The 13,205-nt window shown below is 38.5% G+C and overlaps 1 non-coding gene and 1 pseudogene across 1 annotated transcript; both read left to right on the top strand.

Annotated features, from left to right (window-relative positions):
* The window catches only part of LOC138242482 (zinc finger protein 271-like), a 372,248-nt pseudogene that overhangs the window by 342,808 nt on the left and 16,235 nt on the right, over positions 1-13,205 (top strand).
* trnai-uau (transfer RNA isoleucine (anticodon UAU)) lies at positions 692-785 on the top strand. The gene is made up of 2 exons: positions 692-729; positions 750-785. It is a non-coding gene; the product is annotated as a tRNA-Ile (tRNA).

Raw genomic sequence — 13,205 nt, 5'->3', positions numbered from 1 at the left:
TCCAGAAGTGACAGCACCACTCCCAGTAGAATGAGAGAGAAATACAGTACGACGTGAGGAGTCAAGAGGCTCCCACAATTCATCTTTCCTCACAATACACATTTTTTCACTAACATTTTGACCTTTTCACAATCAGATTTTTTCACATTTAATAAGATCTTTTAATCAACAACATTTAAGAAAGAAAAGAAATGGAACATTTTTTGGAACAATAAACAACAAAAAACTTTCAATGCCTTGGTTGTATACATGTGCACACCCTTTATAAAGGGGGTTGCAACTGTGCTGAAATTTAACCAGTCACATTCCAGATCATGTGCAAAGGTTATTTGCCTTTGCCAGACGTCAATTGTATTGATTCTGATTAGTCCTAATTTATATCACTTGATCTCATATAACCAACCGATCTGGGAGAACAAACGTTCAAACTGCACAGCGGAACATGAAAAGAAATCCGACTGCTGGTTGTCAGCAAAGAATGTCGTTACAAATTATCCACCGAGCTGTTTTATGTATCCGGCCACCTCTTTCCTTCTTTGCAGTGAGCACAATTCTTTCTGTTTATTCTCTTGTATATTCTTTTCTATTGTACTGTCCCTTTCCCCCATGTGGAGATGGATTCACAACCGACACCCTGTTTTCACCCTGTGTTTCTGCCACGTCAGTCTGTATGAGGAGTGGGTGTTTCGCAGCTCCAGTGGCGCAATTGGTCAGCGTGCGGTACTTATACGGCAGTACACAGCGGAGCTATGCTGAGGTTGTGAGTTCGAACCTCACCTGGAGCAGTATGGCCTGTGTCTTTAGCTACTGAAAGCAACTGACGAGTTTAGGTGTTGGAGATGAGGTTTAAATTAATTTGAAAGAATCAAGTAAAGGTTTTTTTCTATATCACACCCAAAGAAGGCTCCACTGCTGAAACATTTCCTGCTCGTTTCAGCATGGAATAAGTAGTTGCAAGAAAATCAGCCACCTGAATAGGGACCCTGAGATGAAATGTTCGATATTCTACTGACTGGGCTATTCCCGTCTACTCAATTTCTTTCTGAAACAGTGTTTTTCCAGAAATACTTACAATTTGTGAAATTTAAAATACAATCTTGCTTAAAAATGCAGATGATTTTTTTCCCAAAAAACGTAAATGGAGAAAACTGACCCATTTGAGTCTCTGTGGTACAATTGCTTAGTGCGGTCAGGTTGGGACTAAAATGATAGTAAGGTGCTGGTTCAAGCACAACCTGGCATGCCTTTCTCACTGATCCAACATGAACATCATCTAGGGAAGAAGTGGCATTTAATGTTTAATACATTATTGACTTTATTGATAATTGGAGGGAATGCAAATGCTTTGCATGTATCAAATTACAGCACATAACAACTGAGTACTGTACCTGAGTCGATATCACTGGGCAATTTCCAGTAGTGACCAACATCATCAACTTAAGATAAGATTCACACATGGAGTTTTATCTTGGAATGGAGGGCGGAGAATTCATTTATACTCCCGTTGCATCTTGAGCTAAACTATTTTAAAAATATGACGCAGATTTGTTCAAGACATTTCTAATCGCCTTAAAGAGCGTTTTCATGAAGACATACGTCGGCTAGCTCTCCACTGTTAATTGACAGGACTTTTGAAGAAACTGTTCTCATACAACCAACATACAAATTACACATCTTAATAAACATGAATGGAAATCTGTGTTGTGAATAACATAAAACTGTCACTACACATGATTGAATCCTTGAGTCTGGCACCTAAGACCACTCAGCCATTCTACCAAGCAGTGGAGGCTGGTGTTTTGAATGCGCCCATTTCTTTGTCAAAGGATTATTAACTACTGCTGATAGTTCTTTTCTTCTTATTACAGAGGTTTCTGCCTTGCAAGACAATTGATGATATAGATAAAGTCAAGTCTTGGCAAACGAAATAGGCACGGACGGGGTTGGGGCCCGCGATCTTCGGTTTACGAGACTGACACCTTACCGATTTATAATGACATTCAAAATAGATTTAATCAAATATTTCACATTTAATAAGATATTTTAATCAACAACATTTAAGAAAGAAAACAAACATTTTTTGGAACAATAATTAAAAATAAACTTTCGATGCCTTGGTATCACACCCTAAGAAGGCTCCACTGCTTTCTTCTCGTTTCAGCATGGAATAAACCTTTACTTGTTCCTTTTGCAGCCCATGCATGCTAGCACAGCTACTTACTTAAATTACCATCAGCTGTGGACCTCCAGCTGACCTGTACACAGATAGATGAGAGATATCTTCTTAAACGAGAGGAGCACGATGGAGTACAGGAAACTTGATAAAGCTCTTGCAGTTAGATTCTGTGTCTTTGTTGCTCCCTAGATATGTTTTTAATGTTTTTTTTTTCTTTTTAAGTTGTTTCATTTGATTGTTTTTAGAGCTGTTAGACTACTACAGGGATTTACCTAGGTTTCCGGAAGATTTCTCGTGTTGTGGTTGTTGTGTTTTCGGGTTACAACTATTTTTTTTCTATTGATAGGACCCCACGCATTACTGTGGGACTAGTTAACTTTAGTTCTTACATTCTACCTGAAATTACCTCAATACCTACAACTCTGTTTTTCTTTTTTTTTTAAAAACAAGTGATGTTTTTTTCTTGAGGCTGATCGGTATCTACAACGGGTCGATTGCAACGAACTTGGCCACTGAAATTTGTCTTCATCTCTGTAATAAAGACTAGCAATCTGGTATTTGCGATGAAGTTCAGTTTCACATTTTTCAGCACTCTCACGGTTAGTATTGCCTGGAGCGACATAATACCTAACGCATTCGTTTTTGCAGCTACATCCGACGGTAACAAGAAAAAATAGTTGTAAAACCAACAGAAAGCACAGACTGCTATAACTAGTCTAGTTATATAACGATTTTAAGTATAAGGATAAACTACTGCAAGGAATCGGTCCACCTGAACAAACAGGATCGTAATGTTGACACCCAATAATGACACTGATATGTTCCGTTCCTGGACGGATAGCCCTCCTTCACATCAAACAGTCCAAGTGACTGTTAGTGTCAATTAGTGTTATCTGACCATTGACAAAGTACAACTTTTTTTTAGGGTGCAGGTTAAGTAAGAGAAAGTGTTCAAAAATCCTTTTGTCCAGAACTGAGGGGGCGACACTCCTCCCTCCCCATGCGACGCCAGGCCTGTCCCCATCCTATTCCATAATGTCATTATATATAATACCTTACAACAGTGACCATTTCCTTACTAACTGCATGCGTTAAAGTTGCACATCAGCACACAGCAGGGAGCACCTTGCTGCGATGTATTATCAATGTTAAATTGCAATCGTACTATTGACAACATTAATAAACGCATATATAATTGACATTGGAAACACAGTAACTTTTCCGGTTATATACCACAATGCATTGCTGATATTCGTTAGTCGCCATTTTGGTTTAATACTTTCATGTTTTTCAACAAAGAAGAAATCTGCAAAAATCTCAGCAGTCCTCTTTTGACAAGTAAGTATAAATAATAATAATACTATTTGAATACATACAGGTCTTACTTAATATTATTTTGGTTAAAAATAGTACGTTAATAAGCAAAAAATGGCACATAGTGCACTATATAAAATAGTGTGAAGGTGAAGATCACACAAAATCAACTACAAATGTGGGAATTTTAAAATTTTAGGATTATAAATTGCATGTAGCACATTAGCAACACTACAGTAATGCTAATATAACAATAGTGTAAGAAAATCCTCACCCAATTCCTTTCAAATGCTGATACAAAATGTGAATGATTTCAGAGTTTCAGAAGTGGGTATTGAGTCTCAGAGATCAGAGATGAATTGAGGCGTGTGAGAAGGTGTACAGAACGATTGGACTCCCAATTCCACATCAAGAGGCTGAGTACAATGGAAGAGTTCTGTACACACGAGCGAGTCCTTGCTACTGGCATGATATTATATTCTCTCTGTGGTGTAGCCAAAAGCAATATTAAGTGGAGCTGATGGCACACTACGGTTTGCACTGATTCTCGGCAGCTGTTGTTGCCAGCATAAAGCTGAAGGGACCAATGAGCATTTCTGTTGAGTAGAAAAATTAAAGCTTTTTTCTGCCTTGAAAGACGTACCTCAGGACAGACTGTCAAATAAATCTTTCACTGATTTAATCTCTAGGGATTGGTGTTGATCAAGTCAAATAGAGGACTTATTAATAGCTGACAGTCGAAAATGAACCAGCGGCCACAATGGAGAAATTTGCACTATGCCTGATCAGTGATCACATTATTCCTATCCTGTAGTCCTTGCACTGGCTGCCTGTCAAGTTTTGTGTTGACATCAAAATCCTCATGCTAACCTATAAGGCTCCACATGGGTTGGCACCTCAGTACCTTTCTGAGCTATTATTGCCCTACTCCCCACCTTGCAATCGTTGCTCTTTTAATTTTGGTCTCCTATATGTCCCCCAAGCCCGTCAACACTCCCTGGGTGATAGGGTCTTCTTCTGTTATGCCCCATAGATCTGGAACTCTCTCCCCAAGGATATCAGAGAGTCACCTTCTCTAAGCTCCTTCAAATCCAGACTCAAAACTTTCTTCTTTAGAAGAACCTTTTTTTAACTTTTCCTTACCCTCTGCTTCTACTGTACTTAGTACCACCATCTACTGTCTCCTCTAACTGTATATCCTCATCCTGCTTATCTTGTGTATTTTTTATTTTATTTTTATTATCATTCTGTAAAGTACTTTGAGAAGCCACCTTTAAAGGAGCTATATAAAATAAGGTTTATGATTATTATTATAAATGATGAACAGTGTATTTAACACAGACCACACACAGTCCTTCATTGCGAAAGATTGCAGGGTTAGGGAATATTCTTTTCACTCGTTTTGTTGGCTTTGTTGCAGGAATTGTTTGGATGACATCATTGTAGGAAGGAGAGGATCAGGGTTTAAGTGAGTCTTTTTCACGCCTGACACTGTGTGGTTCTCTAAACAAGCTTTTCAATTGTGTTGTTGAAGACTGTATCCCGGCTTTGTTGCAGGAAATGTGTGGATGCCATCATCGGAGCAAGGAGAGAATCAGGGTTTTGGGGAAGTCTTTTTGACGCCTGAAACTGTATGGTTCCTGGTTGTAACGGCTGACACTCTACACCTGAACAACAGAGAACACTGATGAAATTGCTGAACTGTCTAGCGGACATTTTGTCACTTTCTTCTGACCTGTATTTAATGCAATTCTCTGAAAACGTGGCACGTTATATCTGTGCTACCTTTATGAAGGGTCATAGATCTTATCATAGATTCGATCACAATTATCTTAAAACATGCATGAGAAAATTACATTACACTATAAGGCTGAGTTCTCCTGGTCCCTCTGCAGCAAATGTGTGTTTTAAAGGAGGTGTTATGTTATTTTTGTTTGCCGTGCCATAAGAACAGCATGGTTGTTTAAATTAATAGGTCTGAAATTGGTTTAAACCACAGGGATGTAACAAAAAAAAAACAAGTTCTTCTTGACACAGAGATAGTTGGAGATATTTGGCAGCAGTGGGAATCCAACTCAATGCCCCCAAAGAGACTGGAGCTTTAATCCAGCTCTTTAGAGCGCTCGGCTGTGTTAGCCTTGACTGCCTCATACTTCACACTGTTGGCTCAGAGAAAACTGGGTGACTTATAAAGGCTGGGGTAGGAGTGGAAAGGAACAAATGCTTCATTTTTGGACAAAGACTTTATCTACTAAAGGAAAGAAAATATTTGATTATTGTTTGTTCATTAGACATTTTGATCAAATTATTGTAATGCAGTGCCAGGTACAATTAAGGTATAATATGTACATGAACATCATGTCTGAGTCAGTGATGGCAGCTGACTATCGCTGGAGGACAGTTTTTCATGAGTGGGTAAGCCTGCATAATGAGGGAGAAGAGATCAGCCATCTGTGACGCAGTGTCCAGTGACACTAACTATCTGTCCTTCTTTTCTCTGCTAATGTAGAGGGTGAATGTAAGGAATGTCTACTCCACACCTGAAGAAGGCTCCACGGCCGAAACGTTGTGTTCTCTTTCTTCTTTTTTTCCAGCATGGAATAAACCTATTACTTGTTCCTAATTCTATACATTTTATAATCAGTCTACAACATTTAGAGGAGCTCAATTGCATAATGATAGTATTTCTTGCCTTTTAAATACATCAGTCAAAAATGTAGAGAAGGTTCTCCTGTTTTCACCATTATAAGAACTGTGATGTACCACTAATATTTACGCTCATAAAAGCATTGTAATTATATTGTTCTGTTCTGTTACAGTCTTGAATGACACAAACCTTCTCTTTTACTGCACTACACAGTTCAGCACACAAGGATCCTCAGTCAAACAAACACTGCAATCACTTGATAAAAGCCATTTCTCATCCTTTCTCTTGGTGTTGGTGCTACCATTGTATGCAAAGAAGGCGACTTGACAATGAAAGGTGTAATCATCTTAAAGAGAGTCTTCATGAAGGTGTGTGTCATGAAGCTCTCCACTGGCAATTGACCAGGCTTGTGAAGAATCTCATTCAACAACCATACAAATTGCACAGCTTAAGGCACATGAAGTGAAATCCGTGAGCTGATTGACACAAAACAATGTTGCTTTGCATTATCCGCAAAGCTGTTTTGCTTTCTACTTCTTCCTACTTTACAGTGAGCGCATATATTTCAGTTTCTTCTTTTGTATTTTCCTTACTATTTTACTGTCCCTTTCCCCCATGTTGAGATGTATCCACAGCCAAAACCCTGTGTTTCACCCTACGTTTGTGCCAGTTTTACAATCTGTGTAGGAGCCTGCCTTACAGAGGTCCAGTGGTGCAATCGATCAGTGTATGGTACATACACAGCTGTGCACAGTGGATGTTGGTCTGGACTCTAGAAAGTGTTTCAATTCACAAGCTACTCTGGACCTCAACACCTGTTGATGGGTCACTTCTGTCAAACACAACAGTGGAGCCCACACTCATTTACACACACTGACAGATATACACCTACACACACATTTACACCCACAGACACAACACACTCTCACAGACACAACACACATTATACACACAATCAGACACTCACACACTCACAGATACACACCCACACACTTACTCACACACATTCACAGACACACAAATAAACACTATATACACAAATAGACACCGCATACACTCTTAGGTACAGATGCACTATAACTAACACTAATGCAGATACTGCTAATATTACAACAATAACACCATCACCAAAACTTACACTATCATTGTTACTAACACTGACAAAACTACTACTAGACTCATAATACTTATAATTACAGTAATACTGTCATGAAAACTAACATGATGATGATACTCTGATACTAACAGTATAATTATCACTAATATTAACATGAATACTAGCATTAAAACTAAAATTAAAAGTATCTATCATCACAAACTCTCACATGTTTACTTATATTATTAGTAAAACTACCAGATATACTCTCACTAATTTTAATATGAATACTAGCATTCATACTAAAACTATCAGTAATGCTATCATCATTAATACTCACATAGACACATAGACACTACACACACTGACAGACATACCCACACATACACTTACAAATATAAAACTATATACTGACAGACACCACACACTCACAGACACACACCAAACACACACATTCACAGGCATGCATTCACAGAAACAAATAGACATTACACAAACTTACAGACACACACTTATAGACATCACACACTCAGAGACCCCAAACGCTCACACACTAACAGACACAACAAGCTCACAGACACTCACAGACACACAGCCCACACATGAACAGACAACACACACACACAGATACCACAAATACACTTATCTACAGATACATGATAACTAGCACAAATTGATTCTACCAATATTACAACAGTAACACTATCACTAACACTGACACAAACTACTAATAATAACAGTAATGATATTATTAAAACTAACATTACTACCGGTGTTAATACTCTAACAGTAACACTTTAGTTATAATTAATATTAACATGAAAATGAACATTAAAACTAAAACTATCAGTAGCGTTATTGTCATTAATACTCACATGAACACTAGCATTAAAACTACCAGTTGTGCTCTCATTAATATTAACATGAAGACACTGGTATTAGTTTTAGTTGCTGCTCGTGACGTCACACTGCTCTCTGTGACAAATGCGAGACACTTAGAGGCGTGCAGCGACGGGGCGCCTGTCGCTGTGGTTACCATTCTTATGATTTATAAACACTGGAAAAATGCATTTAAACTGTAACATACATTTATCAACTTGGAATATAATTTTCTAGCTCTAGGATACAGTTGCCTAAATAATAATATGAATAATCATTGTTTAATTTCGGATTGAACATTATTAACACTAAACACATTATGGTAATTAATTGATACAGTCTTTATTGACTGTTTTCTAGATATTCAAACAGGGTCAAGAAAAGAATCAATACTCACCAATCGGTGAAGTTAATCGATTTTTCTACGGTTCTTCAGTTGAATTAATTGGTTGTCGATAGATAAGTGATCAATAACTCTCCTGCATGCTCTCCGTGCGCCTCCCGCGGTCTTGCTCTCTGATCCCGGCGATCCTGTTAGTGTCTGTGACATCACAGCGCTCTTTTTGACAGAACAGGGCAGTCTCCGCTGGAGGAGACTCCTGTCCGGAGCCCGGGGGGCTTTTCTTACAGATATAACAACTCTAAATGAAAACACACCAGGCTGTGGAGAGAAGCGAATCATCACAGTTGGAAAAAGAGAGCGACGGACCTAGGAAAGATATTCATTAAACAGAAAAAAATAGTTTACTTCGCAGATTAATGCGTTACAAAGTGTACCCATGTGGAGTAGTCGAGAACGAGCACGAGTCCCTGAAATAAGTGCTTTTAAGGGTTTTACACGAATCTTCAGTGTAATCTTCAGACTCCTGATCTCTCAGTTCCTCTGCGGGTTTGATGATTTAATTAACTGTATAGCTGTTATCAGACTCTGTTTAACTGTATATTTATAAGACTGTCTGCGAGAGATGTGTGGGAGACGCTGAATCCCAGGGCTGGTGTGGAATCACTGCTCAGAGCTACAGACTGGTCAACTGGTCACTATTGTAGACATGACCTTCAGACCATTGGCTACTGATAATCAATATACTGATCACAGTGTCACTACTGGTGTTAATTACATAAATACTAAGATAATTCCACACTCACTTGTGTTATAAAACGTTTATAAAAAACATCTTTGGAGGCTGACATACAGTAAAGAAAGTAATACTGAAGGGCTGGAAGTCCGGGAAAGGGTTAATAAAAACTTCTTGCATCTGACCTGGAACAGAGCCCACTGTCACGACCACCAGGCAGTCAAGATCAAATCGTAAGCGAGCTAATCAGCCCCAGCAGCGGGTGATTATTAACAAACGCCGCTGCACGAGTTAAACCACCTGCACACACTCACGGTGCGGTGCGCACTGCTATTTATACCCTCTTCACCTGTTTCCCACTGCTCAGTATTGGGTCTACTCCTTGAGAGCTCTACCTGGGGTTTTTCCCCGTACCACGTTTATTCTGGATTTTGGATTCCCCTTCTGCCTTTTCGACTTTGCACCTCGCCTCTCGCCTCGGACTGTCTGCTACCGGAGAACTTCCTGGATTACGACTTGCCTTTCGCCTTTTGACTACGACCTTGCCTCTCGTTTTGGTTTGTTCGCCTGCCTCATCTATCACCCGTGTCTGCGTCTGCACAGGATCCGTGTATCTTCCTACCAGGGATTCCTAACACCCACAGCTGCCAGATCAGTGATCCCTGAGCCCTGTTCATGGAGAGGAGAACCAGGAGCTCTTCTCTGTCTCTAGGAGGCTGTGAGAAAAGAGAAAAGGGGGAGATGTGACCTGAGTCCAGGCTGTTCTGATATTATTCATGAAGCAGCACTGATTGTCTGAATGTACTCTTGTTCTGGATTGTGAGGATAGAGAGAAGTATGGAGTTGAACTTCAGTCTGAGTGTGAGTCTAAACTGTGAATCTGACAGAGAAGAGAATAATGATTTTTTATTCTGCCTCAGAATTTTTCTTCTTTGCCAAGTGGTGTTACATCCCCTTCAGAGACTCTGCACAGACTGTCAGAGTGAAAGAAGAGAGAAATGGACAGATAAGAGCACACACAGCGAGAGAGATATGGCTTGATTTACTTTGAAGCAAGTGTTCATTTCCTTTCTAGAACAAGCTGTTTCCGAACTTCAAGAAATTCATACAACTTCTGGAAGATAAAATACAAATCTTGCTTATCAGGATAGAAGAAAAACTGCAAAAAAATGTCAGTGATTTTTTCTCCTTTTAACGAAAAGTGCAGAAAAACAACGGCAGTGCATCTCCGTCGGCTTGATTTAGCTTAATACAAGTATTCACTTCTTTTTCTGGAAATTACAGCCTGCGAAAGATTAAATAAAATTCTTGATTATTCTTCGTCAGTGCAGAAGAAATACTACCAGCTGGCAGGAAAATGCTAGTATTTTATTTTCTTTAACTACAAACGTATGAATGGTGAAAAAATGTGTCCCTGTGCAGCTGTTAAACAAAGGGCTAGTTGTGCAAGCTCAGATTGTTACGATGTAAACATAATCTCCGCTAAAAATTGATGGGATTTCTGTGCAAACCCTTTTGAACTTTGGAGGAAATGTGTTTTACTCATGTGGAACTACAACAAGTAAAGAATTAAGTACTTTAGTCAATGTCCAAGAAAACCATTTTCATGTGTGGAATTTTATCTTCAACTGGCTGTCGGGAGAATTTATTTATACACCTATTGTATCCTTAGCAAAAATATTTTAAAATTAGAAAACAGATTTGTGAGAGAACTTGACAATCCTTGACAATTATTATTAAATGAGCACTGTACAAATGTACGTTGATATTTTTTATATGTACCTCAACTGGAATATATATATATACATAATTGCTTTGATATGGATGTTCATTTGAAGGATTTGAGAAAACTATCAAGGATCTCAGAACATCCAAAGATACATTTGGGCATCTGCATATTTGTAAAGATTAAAGAGCACCATAAGTGTGAAGTTTGCACACACGAGAGAAAAAATCAGTTTCAATGCACTTCATTAAACTGATGGTGTACTTATCAATCATGCGCAAAATGCTCATAGCAGAGGATAGTTTCCATTCGTCGACTTCAGGGTAAGGGGCCCAGCACACTTTTGCTGAAGGGAGCTATTGAACACAACCGGTTTTTCACCCGAAATGAAAAGTTTCAATGGTAAACGCAGACGTCACTTTGAGCGCTTGGTGTTTTGTAGTACAAATCATCACTCGTTGCTCTACATGGGCTTGTCTTCAAGATCGTTGAGAACCAAAGCTTCTGCCTTCCTTGCTACTGATTCTTTCGTCGTTAATTCACAAATCTTCAATGAGAGTCAGAGAAGCGAAAACCAAACACATGTAGACACTCGCGTCCTAGCCTGAAAGAAAAATGATGGAAGCATTTGAGAAATAACAAGAGTAGTCTGAACAGCTCCAGCCTATCAACTGCTCTACAAAGTGATCGCTACCTCCACACCCAGTTTATAACACTGAAAATGATGCAGGAAGCAGAGCAAAGTTCTAAACCCAGCGGTTGAAAAGCGTCTGGATACATAAAATGACAATTTCTCAAAAGTAAAATCTTTATCTTTTAAATATTGTCATCCATATATTTTTGTTTTTCTCTTTTTAACATAACACACTTTTGAGAAATAAACTGTCTTGTAATGAAGGCTAGAAATTGTGTATCTAGCTTTGTTCAATTCATATTGGGACATCCCAGTGGGCAAACCATGTAGAATATACGTCTATTAAACTCATATCTTAGACGTACTTTATAAATGTGGTCCGTAATTCCTCTAGAATGAAATTCTAATATACGTATGTCGCTATAGGTCAATTAGACATCTATGGTTATATGTTCATTATACATAAATGGTTGGAGTTCTATTATACGGATAACTTTAGAGGACTATTATACATATATGGTTAAAGGTCTATTATACATCAAAGATAGATGTTATAGGGGTAGAAACTAGTAAATCAAGCCAATGATTTGGTTTAGAAATGTATTCTGAAAATATACAATCATTCACACCTGGAAAATATGTAGTTCAAATTATACATTATATACAATATTGTAATCAACATAAGGCTGATCATCATAAAAACACAACTAGTAAACTTCAGCTACAAGTTCTAGTAACATGGCAATATATATATATAGTAATGACAAACACAGACTGATTACAGGTGGGTTTCATCATTTGTGTTGTTTGTAGAGGGGCCAACTTTACAGAGCTGAAACAAGCTCATCCGTCAGCTGCGGGGTTGAAGGTGAACATGTATCGTATTCTAATGGCTTCTATTTCCATTGATGAATGAGACGAGGAGATCCTTCACGTGATTAAACGAACACATTACTATTTCGGTCTGATGTAGAGACTACATTTGTGTCAGCAGTACTATGAATGTAAGTCTTGTACACTTTCAGGGGCTACATCTGTAGTGCTTCATCTAAGAGGGTTTTCTTTACTTTAGTGCACGGTTACATTCACCTACAAAACGTATTCTCTGAATGCCCAATTGCTCAATAACCCTGTTTTCCCCTGGGAATCACCAACCTACAGTCCCATGCCCTTCAAAAATATAACAAATATATTTAATGAACTGTGTAACACAGTGCTGGAAAGGTGAACCCAGGATGGCTGGGCCATTGATTAGTTGGAGTGATCTTTTTATAGGTGAATAATTGCAAATGTTTGAATCCGATTCATATTGAAATGTTAAACAACTGACAATCTGTTCAGAAATGAGCCCATGTAAAAGGAGCTTTAGTGTAGATCTGGATGGCTGAGTGGTTAAAGCATTAGATTTTCCATCAAATGGATAAATGTCGGCGTGGGTACAGTCCCCACTTCCGTTATACTCCTGTAACAAATTACATTTATCAACTTGAAATATAATTTTCTAGCTCTAGGATACATTAACCAATCCCTGCTTCTGGTAGCCTCGGTTACCAATTTTGCAGTGACAGAACACTTTGAAGATTTACACTCTATTTAAATATGAATTTACTAAATTTCAGTTATCTTCACTCCCCGGGATAACTGAACTCTCACTATC

The sequence above is a fragment of the Lepisosteus oculatus genome, chromosome 14 (assembly GCF_040954835.1).
Source record: "Lepisosteus oculatus isolate fLepOcu1 chromosome 14, fLepOcu1.hap2, whole genome shotgun sequence".
Taxonomy (NCBI): Eukaryota; Metazoa; Chordata; class Actinopteri; order Semionotiformes; family Lepisosteidae; genus Lepisosteus; species Lepisosteus oculatus.
Note: the sequence above shows the minus strand (reverse complement) of the source record. Positions and strands in the feature narration are given on the sequence as shown.